The sequence below is a fragment of the Schistocerca gregaria genome, chromosome 2, assembly GCF_023897955.1.
Source record: "Schistocerca gregaria isolate iqSchGreg1 chromosome 2, iqSchGreg1.2, whole genome shotgun sequence".
NCBI classification, from domain to species: Eukaryota; Metazoa; Arthropoda; class Insecta; order Orthoptera; family Acrididae; genus Schistocerca; species Schistocerca gregaria.
Genome location: NC_064921.1, coordinates 892,477,513 through 892,490,870, shown reverse-complemented (window position 1 = coordinate 892,490,870; position 13,358 = coordinate 892,477,513). Strand labels below are relative to the sequence as shown.

Sequence of the window (13,358 nt, the reverse complement as noted above, 5' to 3'; positions counted from 1 at the left end):
ACTCTTTTCTTGAAAATAATTTTCTCGGCATATACAAATCAAAATCTTGTATTTGTGCTAGCTGATTTCTGACAAAAACCAAGATTACTTAACCGTAGTCGATAACTTTAAGATTCTTGTCGTGTGACAGTGTGAAGATAGCTATACCACCGAATATATATTATTACATGACGTACGAGAAATTGACAAAAGTTATGTAAGTTACTAATTATTTTCTGTATCAATACTCATTTACTCAAATATTTTATGAACCCAGTAAGTAATAAAACTGAAGTGTAATGTTTTGATTCTGACTGCTAAAGTAACGTGATTACGCGCCACATGAAAAGCAATGAAATTTGTCCTTAAAAATTAACAAGGACACGTGATGAAGTGACTAAACTGTCGATGTGTGAACAGGGACTGCTTTGAAGTGGTGAATTTTTACTGTACGTCGACCTCAGACCGTCGAAAAGTGTACATTTTAAGCAGAAGAAAACCGATATGATTAGAGTACGTTGTTGAAGAAATCGTTATCGTTGCACTCCAATCAATGCTGTGTTTCGGGGTGACAAGCAGTAGCCGTGTGCGGGTGGCAATTATCTTGCTGAAATGTAAACCTAGGTGGCATGCCATGAAGGCAATCAAAACGCGACTAAGAATATCGTAAGGGTGGGTGTGGATTACAGCCAAAGTCAAAGGGGTACTAATATGAAAAGAAACGGCACTCCAGACCATCAGTCGGCCATATGGCGAGTATCCCACAACTATCTGTGTCGTTCTAGACTTGTCTTCGCTGTTCATCGAGGCCTGGATCTCATTGACTCGAGTAGAATGGTCTTCGGTAATGAGGTTCGTTTTGAAATGAGCCCCGATTACAGTAGGAGGATAATTATATCTTCATAAAACACTTTCGTTATAGCTGTGCAACCCTACTTCCTGCCATTTTAAAAGTGATGATTTGGCCTGAACTGATTGGTCATCAACTGTTACTGTTATTTGCAAACGTTAACCCAAGGTTATAGTTTTTATCAGTGCTTAAACGTGATGTGGATATGCTTTTAGAGTGTTTCTTTTGGAAGTGAACTGATGTTTTCCAGAGTTACGTTAATTCGTGTAGCTCGTCCGCTAGGTGTGCAACGTGTTTCTTGAGTCTATTTGATGGACTAAAGCAAAATGTAAATAAGGGAGGGAGATAGGCGTTCAATGTCCCCTCAATCATGACTGTATGTGTGATGCAGCACGAACTGAGAATCAAGGGTGAGGAAGGATATTGTCAATGTCTGCCTTAAGCAATTCAGGGAAACAGCAGAAGCTGTAAATTTACACGCCCAGACGTGGATTTGGACCACTATTTTCCCGAAGGAGAGTTCAGGATTTTACTACTGCATAACTTCGCTCGGTAGGAGAAGTATAGGAAGTGATATAAGTGCGCAGCAAACCCATCAGTAACAACCAGGGGAAGACGGGCACACAATGTGAGTGACGAACGAATCATAGCATTTCGGCCACTTAAGTGACGACATGTGGTGTGTCTTTGAGAAGAAGGATGCCGATATTACAAGTTTCTCGAATGTTCGAGAAAGCTATGCAGCTCTCGGACTGTATTTATTTCCAGACCAATACCTTCATTGAAGACTACCTAAAACTTAAATCTATTTTTAAACTAGTCTTTTCCCCACAGCTTTTCCCATCTATGAGTTTGACACATATACTGAACACACATCCTTCCCCCCCCCCCCCCCTTCTCTGCTTCCGCCTCTTCTTCCTATGTCTCCTGTCGCCTCTTCCCCATTCTCTCTTTCATTTCCTTATCCCCCTCTCTTCATCCATTTCCTCCAGCTGCTGTCTCTGACCATATCTTCTCTTCCTTCTGACCATATCCTCCTCCCCTTCTCTCTGCCTGTGCCTGTGCCTCCTGCCCTTTCCATCTGCCCAACATGTCTTTACACCTTCCACCTGCTTCATGCATCTTCCCTTCATCCCCTCTCTGTCCATTTTCTCCTTCCCATTGCTTTGCCCATCCCCTCCTCTATCCATCTCACCCTGTCCCCAGCCATGCTCTTTAGTACGTGTAGCACTGCAATACAGTTCAATGACGCAGACAACTATGGCGCTCACAACATGGCTGTCACGCAGGTCAGGCTACATGTCATTTGTTTGCCTCTGACGTACAAGCTGCCACACAAAGCAGGTCGATAAAACAGCATAGTCTAACACAATAGACCATCGTGGAGAGCAGTCTACACATTGGAGGCTGAAATCTGTTTCTTGGATCTGATACGTAGGCTGCCATGCGACTGAGGTTGATCTGCCAGGGGTTTAGGAGGAGATCCCAAACATAAAAACATACACTCTACTTTATATGTAGAAAAGATCACAGACTAGCTGAGGAACTCAGCCCAAATATTTATTTATTCTAATCTTCTAATAGTCCATCTCATCATCCATCCTCTCTCTGTCTATCTCCTCTTACATCCTTTCTCTGCCTATCTCCTCCACCCCCCCCCCCCCCAAATCTATACACCTCCTCCCTCCCACTTTCTTCTGTCCATCTCATCATCCTTTCTCTCTCTGCCCACTGCCACTGCCTTCTCCTCCATTTCTTCTTGTCCACCAAGTCCTCCCGTCATTATCTGTGAGCCCCACCCCCACCTTAATGGGAGGGTGGTGGGTTTTACCTCCACAGTATTCTTTTCCAGAATTTGGTTGAAATAGATCCAGGGGCTTAGGAGGAGATGTTGAACATTTGTGTATGTGACACTATTGCACACGTTTACGTCCGGCTCTCTTCTATTCTGCACTATATGACTCAAGAGAGAGTGATATATTTATGTGTGGTATTCAGCCATAGGTCCTGCAACATTCTGGAAAAATTATTGGCTCACTGCAGTGCTCCTTCTTGCGACCTGTTTGACACACTGAACAACTAAAACAAGAGACATATTGAAATTTACGCTTTTAAACGTATACGAAGGCAACTACATGCAGGAAATAAAATCCAACAGATCTTTTCGAACATTTTGACGTCTCTCGTTCTCATCCATAATCTCGCCCCTAGTAGCAGTAGGACCTCACTGTATTTTTATACAAATAATAAGTCATGAACCTAAACCAAATCTTGTAGAAATTGCTACAGGTGTTCGTTAGTTATGATTCAGCGTCACCCCATTTTCAATCCCATCCCTGTAGGATGTAGACGGTTCTTAACCACAGAGTGCGTGTTTCCAGATAGCGAGTAATCGGTAAATACCTGATCCTTGAAAGAATCAAGGGCCATTGTATAAAACAACTTCCAACTTCCGATTACTTTAAACTTAAGGGTAGCTGAGAACAAAGTCAAACAGAGTTGAAACCTATCTGCAATATTGTGCAGTCTGTGTCTTCAGCGAACAATAATTGAAAACAAGAATGCATTTGGAGGGGGATCTACAGTTACGGGGATGAAATCAAAACCCTGTGGCAGTGGCGTTGTGAATGACAGAGATAACCAAAGGTCTAGGTCTGGAAGATCAGTTGAACACAGTGAATACGGTATTGAAAAAAAGTGAATATCAACAAATGTAAACAAAGGGTAGTGGAGGGTCTAATTAATTACGAAAATCTTGAGGCAATTACGAGGGTTATTCGGAAAGTAAGGAACGATCAGTCGCGAAATGGAATCCACAGTGAAAATCCGATGAAGTTTTTCACGGGGGTGTTGGGCAGTGTCTCTAGTATGCTCGACGACCGCATTACGTAGTCCTTTTTAGTTCTGAGCACACAAGGAGCACATAAAGATACCTGGAACAATAGTGTCTCCCGCCAAGTATGAGGGCCTGGTGAGAAATTTCGCCTGAAGCTATGCAGCCAACATCACATACCTGTCGTGCGGGTTTTTCTTCAAGATAATTCTCAGCTGCATTTTTCAGGGGCAATGAAGATGCTCCTGCATCGTTTTCAATTATAAATGTTTGATTTCCCACAATACAGCCCGTAATTCTGTCCATCTGAGTATCATCTCTGCTCACATGAACCGCTGGCTATGAAAATAACATTTTGGCACAGACAACGAGCTGTAGGCCAGCGTAGAGAATTCGCGGAAAGCACTGGCGGTTGCCCTCTATAACGAGGGTATTGGAAAGTTGGTACAACGCTATGACAAACGTCTAACATGGATCGGCGACTATGGAGATAAGTAGCTGCAGGTTGTAGCTAACTGTTGCAAATAATGTTTTTTTTTTTGATTTTCACTGTGGTTTACATTTCACGACCTATCGTTCCTTACATTCCGAATAGCCCTCGTGTATTAAGAAATGAGACACGAAAGTAGTACCGCAGGTGAGTAGGTAGGAAAATACTGACGGCGGCCGAAATACAGCGGCTGTAAAATGCAAACTGGCAATAGTAAGAAAATTGCATCCAAATACGAGAAACATAAATTTTAATCTAATAAAACATATTTTTTCAGCTTCAGTCATGTTTCTTTATTCGCACGACTTTTAAGCAACATGCTGCCTTCATCAGGAGCTTAAATGTTTTTCATACAGGAAGTGGTATTTACAAATCCCTTGAAGACAAAAAGAGAAATAGAACAGATTTAACATCACTCCTTTATATTTCTTCACACAGTTGCTTACAGGTTTTTTTTTCAAACTTCCGAAACAGCGAGTTGCTGTATTTTGTGTTTCGGAAAATACTCTCACTGGCAGACATTCTCACTCAGTTGTTAAATAATCAGAACGGTTTCAGCCTGATGCATTTCACCATTACAGATCAGTAGATGTGAAAGACCGCATCCCTGTTTTACACTCATTTTAGCCTGAACACTTTGTCCTCGTTCTTCCATTCCATTCTTGGAATGACAAGAAATAAAATGCGTGCTACTTAAACCACGGGACGCTGCTGGCTCACACCCGGGGCGGGCAAATTCCAGAGAATACCGCGGCAGCTTTCTGCAGACGACGTGTGCGGCAAGTTGGCAGTTCATAAGGCTTAAGCCGGCAGTACTTTGACAAAACGCCGTCGCCCTGGGGCTCGGCAGAAGCCGCCAAGTTCCGGCGGTGCTCCCACCCACACCCCCTCCCCAACTTGCGGCAAACACGACATCAAACAGGCACGCCGGGCTCGCCCAGAGAAGAGAAGGCCTCTCTGCGTCTGAAGACGGCTACAGATAGGCAGCGCGGTGGCCTAGTGGCGTTGTCTCCCCTAAATATAACCTACTGTAGGAGTGGGATTTTCGTTGTCATAATGCCGTGTTACTGCTGAAGGCCGCAATCGAAAAACTGAGAGAAGAATTACGGTGTTGGGTGAAAAATAACACCTGATGTGGTAAGTACTCGGGTCACGTCATAAACGTCAGATTGAAATGGAACAAGGCATTCGTACGTCACACGCTCGTTTTCGTACTACAGATATTTCTGGTACCAAAATAAATGATATAAAAAAGGGACAGGAGGGTAGCCACAAGCAAGTAACAGTAAGCAGTGAAAGGAATCAATCTGTAATGATAATCAAGAACAGATTAAATGCGAGGCAGTCTTGTTGCACTATGAAAAGACATCAACCCACAATTCTGCATTAACCTGTTCTTCTGTAGCAAAAGTTGATAACAAAATGGACACAATAAAACAAAAGACTAACAGCTCGTCCTGTTCGTAGAGAAATGTGTTCAGTGGAATTCGACCAGGAAAATCATGCTGTGGCCAAACCCTTAATATCACACAGTACATCGAAGACGGCTATCAGAGAGGAGAAGTAACTGGGGTCGCATTCCTGGATCTCAGTGCTGCATATGACACAGTTAACCATAAGTTGCTTACCCAGAAAGTGTATAATGTCACTAAGGACTACACCCTTTCTATGTTCGTGAAATGCATGCTACAGAACAGACGCTACTATGTAACCTTACAATCTAAAAACAGCCGATGGAGGACACAGAAAAATGGACTTGCACAGGGTAGTGTCTTGGCTCCAATATTATTTAACATCTATACCAATGATCTTCCCATCAGCCACCAGACACGAATGTTCATATATGCTGATGATGCAGCAGTGGCCACACAGGATAAAACCTTTGCACAAGTGGAGGAGAATCTCGCAGGAGCCTTAACAGAACTTGCTACCTATTACGACGGCAATAATCTCAAACCAAACCCTAGTAAATCTCAAGTATCCGCCTTCCATCTTAGGAACAAACAAGCCAAACGGAATCTCCGAGTCATGTGGCAAGGGGAAGAGCTGAAACATACAAACAGCCCAAAATACCTGGGAGTAACATTGGACAGAGCACTTACTTTTAAGCAGCACTGTCACAACACTAAAAAAAAGGTCTGTGCCAGGAACAACATACTGCGGAAGCTAACAGGCTCATCGTGAGGAGCTCAACCACATGTTTTGCGCACCACGGGTCTGGTGCTGAGTATCTCAGCAGCGGAATCTGCGGCTCCAGTTTGGAGGAACTCTGCTCACACTAAACAAGTTGACGTCGCCGTAAACGAAACTGTACGTATTGCCACAGGATGCCTCAAACCAACTGCCACAGACATCATTTATCCCATCATAGGCATAGCACCACCCACTATCCGCAGACAAGTAGACGCCGAGATAGAAAGATCAAAACAAATGAATGATCCCCGACACCCGTTGCATATGCACCGAAAACAACGTGTCCGGCTGAAATCCCGCAGGAGTTTCATTGAAACTACTGAAGAGCTCGCCACCAAGCCCGCTGCAAGGCGGCTATCTCTTTGGGAAGAAATGGTGCCACACTCCACAATGGAACTACTTGAGGAGGGATCTGCACGATTTCAATTACAACTTGGAGGTCATTAAACCTGCTGCGTACTGGAGTAACTGGGTACAAATCAAACCTACTTAAATGGGGTTACAGTGATAGCGATAGGTGTGAATGCGGAGCAATACAGGACTTGGACCACCTACTGATTTGCCCAGATATGTCTATAACATGCACTAAAGATGATATTTTGAATGTCAATGACAAAGCAAACTACGTTTCTAATTACTGGGAAGGGAAGATATAATTGGTGCATCCGGATACGGAAGAAGAAGTGGAAGGAAATGGGCTGTTCGAAGTAACTTACAAGGAGAGACTGAGTGTAAGCGTAGGCTTCCGCAGCCGTTGTCACTGTAAATGAAACACCGTGAGGAAGGTCAATTGCAACAGTGGCCGCAACTTCAGAGAACTTTACGTATTCACAAAATAGTCACAAAGGCTGAAAAATTTTCTTGAAGAGGGCCTGAGCGTGGCCTTGAAAAGTACTGATAATAAAGGGGAGGGGGCAAGCCCAACAGCATCGATGAATGTGTGGTACCAGCGGCGCATGGTGCAAGCTGCGTACTCACGTTAATAACAGTGGGCGAAATGCACGTGAGTAGACTATCGATGAGTTGTACACGACTGGTTGCAAAGTGGCGAAAGCCTGATAAAAAAATGACTACAACTTCTGCTCCATCGTAATATCAGTAACGAAGTCATAGTGTCGCATATCTGCAGCGAACAGGAGAACGTCTCAGCTTGGTTTTATGGACACAGAGCCAGCAGAGCCGGAGAGAATTTAGTTCATGTAGCAAATTTTCCCGGGTGGAGGAGGATTGGGATGGTGTAGTGAGGACGGTTCCTGAGGGTTTTGACAGAGGGGACGGCCGGACATCCTGGAAATAAGGTTGGGTGTCTTACCGTGACTCCAGGAGATCGAGCGCGCGAGAAAAGCACTGCCGTCAACGACGGAATATCTGAAGACCATTTGAAAGTAACGGTTCCGAACAGTGCTGATTTGCGTCATCTTGAGAATTGCGTAATGTAACTGATCGACAGTTATTAAAAAGTGATCTACTCCAACCATGCGATGGTCTTGTACCAAGCCAACAAATCGGAGGGTCTAGATAGCCGACACAAATTAAAAATAATATATAAATTTGCCGATGAAGTTTACCGGTTTTTCAGTTAAATATGCAATAGACTGATGTTTACTGCAGTTGGAATCTTAATTAAGGCTTCGGTATTAATATGTCAACGTAAACATGCTTATTCCGTAATTAAAAATTCTTTCTTTTTCTGGCACTGCTGAGGGTTCTCCACACAAAAATGGTTCAAATGGCTCTGAGCACTATGCGACTTAACTTCTGAGGTCATCAGTCGCCTAGAACCTAGAACTAATTAAACCTAAGTAACCTAAGGACATCACACACATCCATACCCGAGGCAGGATTCGAACCTGCGAGCATAGCGGTCGCTCGGTTCCAGACTGTAGCGCCTAGAACCGCACGGCCACTCTGGCCGGCTTCTCCACACACATGTATGTGATACGTTGCGGAAAACTCAGGCTTACATAATATCTGTGTATTTTATATGAAGTGTTACAAACTTCTCTGTGAGGTTCGATTTTAAATTTATCCAAAAAAATAGTTTTTCTACGTCGTTTCCATGAAGACTCTGTACCTCGGCCTGTAAAAGCGGAAGCCTTATAGGCCCTCTGTATCTGTCCGTCTGTTACGATCCATTTTTCTCAGGAACGAGTAGGGGTATCAACAATAAATTTAATACTAAGGCCTGTGGTCCCTTGGCGGTGTAAGCAATTTAAGCGTCTGTGGCACTGTAATACAGAGATACGGCCATTTCTTGATACTCGCAAAGTCTCTCATTAAAAACCTGTAGAGTACTTCTCGTCGACCTAAAATTATGAAATATGGCAAGAAGCAGGGTTTCACAGTACAGGTAAAACTGTTAATGTGTGTAATGGTATCACGCAAAATATATATTTTTGCCATTGCAAACGTACATTGCACTCGTCAACACTCAAAAATCTCAGGAACTATTGTAGGGGTTTTAATTCGGTTTTCAGTAGCAGGCAGAATGATTCACGAGGAGGGCTTGTGTTCATACAATCAGCTATTTCGTACTAATTGGCTCAGATACAAATGTCTCCTGCCACTATGGAAACAATGCCTTTGCCATCTATCGGTGATAGGCGTGTAAGCCCGTCCGACTTATAGCATCACTTTATTGTCCGCCTGTCTTTCTGTGTCTGTTAAGACCCCTTTTTCTCAACCACGGGTAGAGGTTCAAATTAAAATTTATGTCAAGTCTTCGGTCCCCTGCTGGTGTAGTCAATGCATCCAAAAGGTACAGCCTTTTATGTCACTTATTTTGATATTCGGGAAGTCACTCCTCATCCATATATATATATGAAGTTTGTACAGAACCCTCAGAGCATGAGTCCTTCCTGTATTCTTTGCTCCTTTACCATATCTTTATTTATCAATATGAATAGGGTGGATGGTACGGGAGATAATAGTCTGTATAGAAAGCAGGGGATGGGGACTTAAAAGATGGACGATAAAACAGATTAGAGAAAGTGGAGAGGTTTTAAGATGGTAAAGGGCGTAGGCAGAGGAAGTGCACAACCATTTTTCCGTGCTCGGTACATGATTCACCAACGAATCGATGCCGGGAGTGATGAATCAACATGCGAAGTATCTCGGCCAAAGAGTGGTTTGCAAATTTCGGTGTATTTGTGTATAATCTGCTGTAAACAAAAATACGTCATTGCTCTACTTATTGGTTAGGCGCTTGACATTAGACCAATAAACCTATGTCCAAACGCTTGAAACGTCTGGTGTAAGTGAAGAGAACGAAAGAGAAAGTGAAGTTGTCGGAGGAAGAACTGGATGGTCCAAAATGGCTTTTATCCTAGATAATGGTTTGGCATCTGGGTAGCATCTAGCTGAGTGTAAGGGGATGATATTAATAGTAATTTGATCTTTGACATGTACAATATTTTGTTATCCAGGATGTCTTACATTCCATGCCTCTCTTAATATGTGTTAAAATATGCTACTGAGTACGGATAATATGTTATTTTTTTCGCAAAGACCTGTGACCATATACACTAGCGAAGACCGAAGCTGTGATTAAATAACTGTAATGAGATTCGGTAAGAAATCGAAAAAACTTTGCAGGAACAGTGAGTGCAATTAGCGCACGTTCGATGTTTGAACCTATTCTTTACAGCATATACAATTTGGAGAACTTTTACTCTTTACTACCTTCGAGATTTTTCACAAATATTTCCGCAGTGCAAATACGTTTTCTTTAGTTTCCATTCCAACTTCCAATTGTGAACGAAGGAAGCAAATTTGTAAATTCAATTGAATGATACAGCAATCAAAGGAGATTAACCGCGTTAAAATCCCATCTCAATTGGAACGGAAAACCCTCTCCCTTTTCAATTTACGTTGGTTTCCGTTCCAAATGATTTTCCTGCTCGCTCTATACGTGGAGGAAGAACACATCTGGCTATTTTCTGGATACCTGGTGTAGTAACAATGTCCTTTTTGAGAAAATATTGCAGCATAAGGATAACTTACATTCAAACCAAATTTTTGGTATGTCCCAGAACCGAATCAGATTCAAATAGGAAATCTTACTTATTTTATTAAGAACATCAAAATAGCCGCACATGAAACTCGCATCACCTCGATGTAAGTTGAATAATTGCATAATCCACGAGTGAACAATTAGCTTGGTGTCTTGTGCATACACATAAAAGTGGTATGAACGTCAAATAGGACTTGAAGTGGCACTTTCTTGTGCCAGAGGCTTCGCAGACAGTGGGATCACCTCTAATGGATACTTCTAGGTCCCTCCAGATTAAATAAAGCAGTCGTATACGAAGAGCGGTTGACTGAGAAATGACACCAGAATTACTTTCATTCACGGCAGTTACGAGTTAATGGTACTTTGCTTGGACAGACAGCTTCAACCACAAGTAAGTAGCAGACAGGATTGCGTAGCAATGATGTTAGTGTATTTACTACTTTTAAAACACACTCATGCATATAATAATTTACATATACATAAGCATTGAAAATGATTAGAAATTGGTAATCGGTTGACCCCAACACGCTGCAAGCCTGCCGCTTGCCTTTAGCCAGGGGCAGCATACCCATTCTTCCGCCGCTGGCTTTCATTGAACTGCGGCACGAAAGGGTGGTAGGAATTAAGAGAGTGGTGTCGAGTCGGGGACCGTAGTACAGATGAGAGGTTCTTGGTCGAATTAAAGATATAGAAATTTGCATAATATGTTGGGAGAATATTCGCTGGTAATGGAATTACGTGTATGAAAAGTAGGATTATAATTTCAGCAGCTTAAATGTTAAACTTCATAGTGACTAATATTTAAAAATAAATTCCAAATGTGTCGTGAAATTTGACTTCAGATGCAACTATTCAACATATTTACCCAACCAAAAATTGTACATATTAAACTGATGCCGTATCAGTTCGAGCCCCCGGTCATGATGATTAACAAAGGGATTTGAACTCTTTTACTAAATAAATAGTTGGACTGCCAGAAATTAATGAAGTTGTAGGTAGCTCACAACATCTACATAATACATCGACAACCCCAGACGCCTGACAGTCTGGATTGTGTCATTCAATCATTTCGCGACAAAGCTATTTCAAGTACACATTGTGTAATCTGTTCTGCAGCTACAAATTGCATAAAATGTATCGTAATGATACTCCACCAGATCTGTTTTATTATATCTTTTGTATTTATTGCTACCGGCTGCAAACATGGCTCATTCGCGAGTGGTACCTACATATAATCAAGCTATTATTAGTTCATATATTTATATGTATACTTATACATGTGTAATAGGTAATTGTAATATAAGATCACAAATGCTATTTTTCAAATAGAATTCACCTTTGTTTTGTTGCATTTGTACAAAGTCATTGTGTATCGAGATATTTTTTTAAATTTTTTATCTTTGACGAAAAACTATTTATATCGTTCATAAAATCTAGGAACTTCTTTCAAAAATAATCATTTTGTTGAGTTTCTCAATGTATTTTCCATTTCTGATTTCCGTTTGCCCATTTCGGACGTTATTTGGGTATTTTGCTTATAGATTTCTGTATTCTCCAAAATTCTGGTATAGCTTTCTTTTTCGGCTCTATGAAGAAAGGAAAGATTAGTGTTGATATCCACTGTAGAGTGTTGATTTCCAGGTGATGCATACTAATCCTAAATGTGGAGTGGTGCTTTCACTTTTGTTTATATGTTCGCTAATGTCATTTCCTCATTCTCGTTTGCACATTGGCTCTAACTTTCTTTCCGTATACTTTATCGGCTGTGTAAGGATTATAGCAGTTATTTAGGGCTACGATTTTTATTATATCCGATGTTGTCTTCATGTTTTCATTGGTAAGCAAAGTCGAATGACACCATCTATCATAGCACACAGTGTCTAATGTGCTAGTGAGTGACATGATGAGTCATGCGTTATACAGTCACTTGTTCTTGGTTTGCGAAACGTTAATTTATGGACAGCATTATTATTGGCTATTTTTATATCTAAGACGTTTATGCTCTAGTCAATTTGATATTCAGTGGTAAATTTGATGCTGTTGTGTATTTTATTCATACTTTTAAGACATTCGTTAATTTCATTATCGATTCCTTTAAAGAGAATGATTGTATCACCAACATAGTAAGTAGTAAGTCACTTTATCAGTCCATTGGGTTTGGCCTGTAAATACAGAAGCAGATGCAACTGAAATTGTTCAGTGGTTCAAATGGCTCTAAGCACTATGGGACTTATCATCTGAGGTCATCAGTCCTCTATATTTAGAACTACTTAAACCTAGCTAAGGACATCACACACACCCATGCCCGAGGCAAGATTCGAACCTGCGACCATATCAGCAGCGCGGTTCCAGACTGTACCGCCTAAAACCGCTCGGCCACTGCGGCCGGCACTGAAATTGTACTCGATAAATTATGCAGGAAGAATATTAGGGCATAGAATGCAAGAGAAAATGGTAAAATAAAAATATTAAAACAGTAAGAAAGGAAAGATCTTATTCTATCGTATATAGGATTTATATCGTAAAAAGATTTAGTAACATATTTCGTAATACTAATATTAAAATTAGCTTTCGCACAGAAAATAAACTAGGAATGAAGATTTCTCTGCCTCGTGATGACTGGGTGTTGTGTGATGTCCTTATGTTAGTTAGGTTTAAGTAGTTTTAAGTTCTGGGGGACTGATGACCATAGATGTTAAGTCCCATAGTGCTCAGAGCCATTTGAACCATTTTCAGGAATGAAGATAACACACAATGCAGACAGACTTCAGAAATACGAACAATCAGGCTGTATAAGAATTAAATGTTGTGACAAGATCTACGTGGAACAAACGTGAAGAAAATTCACAGTGAGGTACAAAGTGCATATACACAAAAGTGAAAACGACCTTTTCACATTTAGTATGCTGACAAAAAAATTCTTATTTTTGAAAAATGATTCAGAAAGACAATCCTAAATTGTATGAATTTAAGTAAAAATGTATGATTCATAGATCGAAAA

General features: G+C 41.3%; 1 protein-coding gene across 1 annotated transcript in view; it reads right to left on the bottom strand.

Annotated features, from left to right (window-relative positions):
* LOC126335335 (diuretic hormone 45) overlaps nucleotides 1-13,358 on the bottom strand; it is a 1,260,052-nt gene that overhangs the window by 521,473 nt on the left and 725,221 nt on the right. The gene's annotated exons all lie outside the window — the stretch shown is intronic.